Here is an 8,309-nt window from a genome sequence, read left to right as displayed (position 1 = left end):
ATCTATGAAAAGAAAATAAATGAGTAAAATATGTCCGATTAATATTTCTTTTGACATTATTTTATCTTTGAATGAACTTATATTAGTTATTTTGAACTGTACATAGAAAAAGCACAAACGAGTAAAACATAATATATAAATTTAGTGAATAGAAATCTTATTTTTGTTGTATAGAGATTTTGATAAGATTTTTTTTGTTGTATAGAGATTTTGATTTTGTTTTTTTTTGTTTATTTGTTTTTAAGTAATTTTTCAATGTCACTTTTTAATCAATAAATAAATAAAAGGGGTTCAGTTGAGAGTATTTATTGTGAAGATTCACAGAAAAGGGCCGAATATATCAAGTATATGAAGAAGCAATCTGTCCCATAGGCTATCTTTAGCCTCGTGGACATTAAAATAATTTCTTTCTTTCTTTCTTCTATACCAATCAATAGGAGAAACAAGTGTGGCAAAGTCAAGCAAGTCAACCATTTAGTTCTCACTCAAGCCTGCGCCAGGCAAGGGATCATCTTGCTCGTCTAAGCGGATTTCCATTTCAAAAAACATATATAAAAGGCCCAGGCGAGTCCTTTAGTCGCTCCCATCACTCTCGCTCAATCTCAAGAAATTGATTGAGTAACTAGATTAGGAATGGGATTCGGTGAAGCGCTTACCCTTTCTCTCTCCAAACACTCTGGGCTGTTAGTCAAAGTTTTGTTTTTAATGTCTTTGTTTTCATGTGTTATTTTGAAGGGTTAAAAAATATATATACAATTATTTTTATATATAATTTTAAATTTAATGTATACTATAATAATAATCGTTTTAATTTTGTCTAATTCATTGAGTTATTATTAGTCCCTGCCTGGGACTATTAGCGATCGATCGATCGCTGACCGAGTAGTTTGACCGTTATATTTTTGGTATATTGGCATTTTAACCTAAGTTTATGCAAATTTTTGGTGCGGAAAATAATTGGGGTCTTATTATCGGCTTCGAGTTGTTCGATGCAAAGGACGGTTGATATGCCACGCAAGTTGGTTTGTCGTAGGACTCGCCGTACACGCTCTGGTCTGCTCCACAGTCCACCCGCTTAGCAGTCCTGAATATGGCAGTATCCCCCCACTCAGCCCCAAAATCATAAGCTTGTGGATGAAGCTGAAGAATCTCGATGCTCATTACCGAAGGATCACCGTGGTCGGTGCTGTGAAAGCAGACAGTGGCAGCAGTGTCCAAGACAAAAACTGAAGCTTCGACATATGCCTGGTCGTCGTTCATGCTCCAGCCCGGCTTTAAAGAATAAACCTGTGTTCCTTCAATGGAGACGTCAAAGAGCGGCTCGCGGTCGGCCAAAACGTCCTCGTTGAGGCCAAAGAACATTCTAACGGAATAATGGTCGTTCGGTAGACGAGTGACGTTGTAGCAGTTCTCGGGACCGTCCGAGAGCTTAAAGAAACGGAGTTTCTTGAGCTGAGGAGCGATGTAGCTCGTGGTGGTGGCGTTTGCGGACGAGCCGCCTGTGTAACCGTAGTCTTTTACCCAGAGCATATTCGTCTGGGGGGTATGTGTGTTCTCCCATGAACTGCAGCTGATTCGGATGGCCAACGGCTCTGCAAAACCAAAAATGCTGTTATACACTTCTTTCGACTACTTTGAGAAGTAGAATTTAATCAAAATATGATTTGAATTGTCGAATATTGAAGCTATCGACTTCTGAAGTTGAAATTTGAAAACCTTCAAAATATTCTGGAATTTTAACTTAACTGAGATCATGTGGCTTTGAGCTTACCTGCATTCTGTGAAAATGCTGTGTAAATGCTCGTCCACACACAAATACACGCCACTGCGGTCAATCTAAAGCCAACCTTGACTGTTTCCTTCGCCATTTTTCAGTAACGGAACTCGATCGCGAAGCCTCTTACGCATGATTAGGATATGGTTCCTTAACAGAGAGCCTAAACTTCATCAGAAATGGAGACATAACGTCAATGAGAACTGCAAAACTCCAAGACGATATCCATGATCTCCACAGGCTGGAATCATGAGGCGTCTTCAGGGGCTCCACAGTAGTCCAAGAACCGCAAGATATTGCAATGATGGCGTTTTCCTGCCTTTTTACAGTCATACAGCGGTAATGTTTGTTGGTTCCCATGGATCTGTGTTCCCACGCCGATCACGCGTTCGAATCTCATCGCTCGATGTAGTCAACGCCCAAACATTTATGAGAGCTGAAGTGATCGATCTTGTAGTCGGCCTGTTCTATTCATGTTTATATAATATATTGTTAAATTTATTTATTTATTTAATAACAATATCTTTTTATTTTCTAAGAGATTTATATTGGTACAGGCATATGGATTACTCTTTTGGGATTTTAATCTTAAAATAGAGAACTTAAATCTAGTTTTTAGTTCTGAATCCAAAGAAGAGCTCTTTGCCTCTGACTAAATCTTTAGATCCAGTTCAAGTGCAGATCAAGCAAATGTCAGAGACTACATGCAGCAAAGTCAAAAGTAAATGGTCCTCATGTTGAATAGGACATCTAAGCAAGCAGCCAAGTCAACGGTAAATGGTCCTTCCCCTTCTCGGCAGGGACTTCTGTCACTGTTGTGGCTCTTGTTGGAATAACAATGCTTATCACTACGTAATAATCATTTTAATTTTGTTTAATTCATTGAGTTATTATTGGAATAACAATGCTTATCACTACTCAATACTCATGGGAAGTGTTATAAGAAAAAGGTAAAATAATGGATTATATATATATATATATATATATATATATATATATATATAAATTATTAATATTTTATTTTTTATATATGGGATTAAGGCTAGATAGTATTAAAATGTACATGATTTTATTAAAGGATCATAATGATTCAACCCATAAAGTTATTAGTTTCTTTGTTTTTCTCTTATGGTAGTGAAGATATTACTTTCAGAATATGTATTTTGCATTTTGAATCTATAAGTAGTTTATTGTTTTTTTGTCTCTCTTAAATGAGAACATTTTTGTATATGGTCGTATTTCTGAAGTGATTGACCAATCTAAAACCTTAAGCACTCTCATGTAACATTTTTTTTAGAAAGTAATACAAATATATATTCCAAAAAAAACCATATATAAATATAATAATCAATAATAACTATTATTATTACCGACTTACAATATATATATATATATATATATATGTATGTATGTATGTATGTATGTATGTATGTATGTATGTATGTATGTATGTATGTATGTATGTATGTATGTATGTGAGGAATGGATGAAAACTAATGAATCTTTATTTTGGTGGAGAATGGATGAAAATTAATGAATCTTTATTTTAGTGGGGAAAAGACGAAAACACTGGGAGAACTAGTAGATTTATATTAGTAAAATATGTGCAAAATGTGGAAAATGTACAGGACAAGATATAAGGGGATATCAACATAATGAACAACAAAATAAAAACAAACCCTATCCTGGCAAAATAATAAAAAGGAGAGCTCCAACTCTAAAACTTCCAAAACTTAATCCTATAGTTACTTGAGTAGATTTTTACAAATTACTTACCTAAAATAATACAACAACAAAACTTAATAGATGTAAACAAACCCACTGCTTAAATCCAAAAGGTTTTAAAGTTCAATGAGAAGCAATTTTTCTATATGTGTAATCTTTACTACCTCCTTTTATTAATGGAGGGGTGAAGCGTGAATTTATATGTAGAATTATGCAAAGGAAGGGGCAGTTAGGGCCTTATCACCCCCCTCAACTTTCATTTTTTCAATGAATCCTCTTTTTTTTACCTAAACTTGTGAAGTATCTAGAAATATCAAGAGTTGTATTTTCTAATTTGCACTTGATTCTTTGGTGGCTGGTTAGAGTTGACTTTTAGATTAGACTTAGATTGAGGCTCTACATTGTTCTTCATCTCGAGTTTGTAGAGATCCATTATATTGTTGGATGGATGAGGAGAGTGAAGTGGAGGCTAAGTGTCAAGATTAAGTTATGTGGTTGATTTTTCTTCTTTCTTAAGACTTGTTGTAAAGATCTTTCATTATGATTATTCTAGTAAGTGTATGTTTGGCACGACTTTGAAGTTCAAGGATATCTCTGACACTTGGTGATTTATTTGCAAAATGCCCATACTCATAACAAGAATTACATTTGAAAAAGACTTATTCAACTAAATGTAGCTTCAATACTCTAAATTGAATCCCCTAAGGCAATTTCTTATCAAAAACCCATTTCCATAAATCCCCTAAGGAAATTTCTTATCAAAACCCATTTCCATATATATTCTAGCACAAATGTAGATTCTACCATTAACTTCGGCATGGGTTATATCACCACCCAACTTATTTCCAATAGTTTTGAACATGCCACCACTCCATGAAATAATGAAGAGGTTATCAATGTCTAGTTTGAAAATGGCATTCACTTCTTCTTTTTTTTAATCTACTTATCTCAAAGTCATTCCTACCATCAGAGAAAGAACCGATGATCAGAGCAGCACACGCTTCCTTATCAGAGATGGGAGACCCACCCATTGAGAGGCGGATGAGAACTGCACCACAGATAATTATTTTAACATTTAAGGCTATAAAATATTTACACTCTCAGATATCAAATATTTTATCTCGTCGAATTACCAAACTACCAGATAAATTATTTCAAATTCTCATAATATTTTGTTCTTTTTATCCGGATCAACTAATATTATGTGAGTCCCATGGAAGTTTTTTTTGGCGAACACTGGCAAGCAGGAAATTTTCTAACGATAATTTGGGTGGCCATTTTGAAGGTTTCCAATATATATTGGTAGAATTGATATGTTGGCGGGAGTTTTTAACATTGGAGACCTTATTCCTTACGTGGATTGCCTTGATTTGCAAGGTGTCAAGCAGTGCATGAAAAATGTCCATCAAGCATTCGATGAATTCACTAAGAAAATAATAGATGACTACATTTCGCCTCTCAAGGTCGCGACCTCGAATGGCTAGAAAGATGAAGCACCTCATGCTAAATATTTCGTCGATGTGCTGCATCAGATAGCTGAGGTCGACACCAAAATCACAAGGAAAATTATGAAGGTTATCATTCTTGTATGCCTCTCTCGTCGCCACCATTATATTATTTATTATGACCCTAAATATAATAAGCTTAAATCAGTCACAATAATTGTGTTTGTATTTTTGCAGGACATGTTCGCAGGTGGGGTGGAGACGACATCAACTACATTAGAATAAGAAATGAGTCAACTGCTCAAACATCCCCATGCAATGAAGAGTTTGCAGGAAGAAACCAAATGGGTAGTCGACAAATATCGCAAAGTGAATAAATCGGATCTGGCAAGCATGTAATACCTCCACTGCTTGGTAAAAGAGACACTATGATTATACGCAATTGTGATGTTAGCGATTCCTCATGAATCTGCAGAGGCAATGACAGTAGAATCATATTACATAGCTAAGAACACACAGTAGTGGTGAATGTGTGGGCTATAGGAAGGGACCCCAATGTCTAGGGGGCAGATGCTTCCGAATTCAAGCCAAAGAGGTTCATGGAGGACGAAGTTATCAATTTAACAGATTAATCATACTTCCCGTTAGGGGCCATTCATGGCAAGAAGGAGAGGATTCCCAGGGGCTCCCATGGCCATTCCCACAATTACACTTGCATTAGCTCAGGAGGCAAATTTTTTTTTAGAAAGTTGAAGGTGATCTGTCCCAACTGGATATGAAAGAAGCATATGGTTTGACAATTCCAAGGCAATTTCCGTTCTGTGCATGTCCAAGGTGGAGTGTTTTCTTCCCACTATAGACCGGGGGTGAAGCCAATGAAGCATGGGACGCAAGGAATTGTTACTTAGGTGTTGTCTATGCAGCCACAAATTTCCTGAAGGCAAAAAAATTGTTGAATATGGTTGAAAAATTATTGAATTTTGTTAGTGGAAATAAATTCAACATCATTGAAACCTCTTATTATTCAAAATCTTATCAATGTGATTAATCGGAAAGACTTTCTTCTACATTATGGATCACAAAAGTCTTAGATCTAACAATCTTAACTTCATTTTCCAAAATTTCCACTATTGTTAGTATTTTTCTCCAGCTTATTATATATACCAGCATAACTTCATCTTAAATGTGAATCTAACATGACCCTAGAGGGATCTTTCACTTGCAAAAATAATTTTTTTATGAGAAAAAATTATTTAAATATTTTGTATAATTATTTATTTTTTTCTTTTAGAATTTTTAAAAATTATATTTTGGCCAACATGAGCGAAATTTCAACTTTGATGACGGACAGACAAGGTTACACATCATACTGGGTTGTAGAATGAGCCTCTATGTTCAATTAATGAACGCCAAAAACGTTGTGAGTACTTTTTTCCACGTTATCATAAATATTAATGAACGCCATAAATGTTGTTTGTACTTTTCTCCAGCTTATTATAAATATTTATGAATATTATTTTCCAAACTATTATAAATATCAATAAAGATTATTTTACTTTTGGATTTTTTTGGGGAATTTAACTAAACTAGTTTGAGTTTTGAATTAACTTTTTTGGTTGAATTTTTTTTTAACAAAATAATCTGTGATTAGATTATAAATTTTTGTTTTTTAAAATGTATTTTTGAATATACGAGTCCAGATTTATCTTAATTTTAGATCTATTAAATGTTGGGAGATCAAATTGTTGAAATTTATAAGTCTAACTCGTTAGAAACCCTTCATGTACTTTCTTATTTATTCATACCTACTTGTTATGTTAATTAACAAGTTATTTACCATGTAAATACTGGAAATAAATACAAGTACATGCTCAACATATTACAAATCATCAACTAAAGGAAACAAAAACAAGCACACAAGTGACACCGTTGTGTTTGGACTAATGTCCCTGAAAAAACCCAATGCGGGAAAACCGGTGCAACTATCTGAGGGTTTGATTTATTAAGCAGTTTGAAAATACAATTTGGGTGTCAAATCCAACTCACCCAACAGATAAAAATCTCGGTAGTAGTACCTCTCTACCCGGAAGCAGATATTCTAGCTGAAACCCCGGATAAACACTCCAATAGCTCCAATCTGCCCCACAAAACCCCATCATTAGCCTCTAGGGACTGCGTCAACCTCTCTCTGGCCCAATGTTAGCCCAACGTCACTCTGGCTTGGCCTGCGTTAGCCTATGGAGGCACTGCATCAGTCCTATGGCCCTTTGCATCACCCACGCTGGCCCTTTGAGGCAATGCGCAGCTCCTGGCTTTCTCTGTGTGAACCCTTGTCTGCTTTAGCGTCCCTCTCTCTGGATACTGCGCTAATCCTCCTAGTGTTATCTCTGCCTCTTTGCGTCTATATTCACTGCCCCTTAGCTGCAACTCTGATCACTCTCTCAACTTTCTCAGCAAACCCAACCCTAGAAAGTCGAAATCTTGATCTCTTGGTGTGTTCTCCAAGTGACCCTCAAGCCTCCTCCTATAGTTTTCTCGTTGACAAATCAACAGCCAAGATTAAATCCCTAATCAACGACTAAGATTAGATCTGGCTTGATCCATGACTTTTGGACCATTCTAACACAGTTTTATATTAATTCACATTAATATTTTATTTTCCCTAAGTTTAGACTTAGGGACTCCATTAAAAATATTAATTATTTTAATATCTCCCAAACTATTTATAATCTTCCCAAACCATTTATGGATATTGGAGATCTCATGTGCTTTAGCCTCTCCACCAATTTTCGTGGCTAAAGCACATCTGATGCTATCCCAAATCAACACAAATCTCTTGTGGTGTAAACTAAAACTTGAAGAAATATTATTTGATCTCTCTCGGCACTTAATAGATTAGAGTTGAAATGGATTAGTGGTTTTATATATATATATATATATATATATATGAGTCTACTCAAACACCCAATAAGAATATATACCTTTGTCTTTGCAAGAGTCGAGGATATTAATTATCTTTCATTAACTATCTTTCATTTAATTTTATTTTTTATGTTGTCATTCGATCTCCTAAATAAAACTCAATACAATTGTATAGAACTCAACTATGTTGTTATGAATATTTGAGAGACATATTCTAGTGAATTTTCACGAGGAGGTTAAAACTAATAGTTGACACGGTCTAAAATGAGTAACTCCAATAAATTTTAATGCAAACGAAAAAAATATAAACAAAATGTAAGACTACATGTGCTGGATTTTATTTTTTCGTGCTCATGTAAATTTAAACAAATAAATAAAATGAATAACATACTATGTAACAAACTTAGAAAGGTTGCTTCTCCCAAGGCATGCATCCGCAAAGC

General features: G+C 35.0%; 1 pseudogene; it reads right to left on the bottom strand.

The window, feature by feature from the left end:
- Nucleotides 1-918: 918 nt before the first annotated feature.
- On the bottom strand, nucleotides 919-1,868 carry LOC149216400 (receptor-like protein 4 pseudogene; annotated as a pseudogene).
- Between the last annotated feature and the right edge of the window lie 6,441 nt (nucleotides 1,869-8,309).

Source organism: Pinus tabuliformis, chromosome 1_1 (genome assembly GCF_031772625.1).
Source record: "Pinus tabuliformis cultivar Carrire ecotype Pingquan chromosome 1_1, CPIR1, whole genome shotgun sequence".
Lineage (NCBI taxonomy): Eukaryota > Viridiplantae > Streptophyta > Pinopsida > Pinales > Pinaceae > Pinus > Pinus tabuliformis.
Note: the sequence above shows the minus strand (reverse complement) of the source record. Positions and strands in the feature narration are given on the sequence as shown.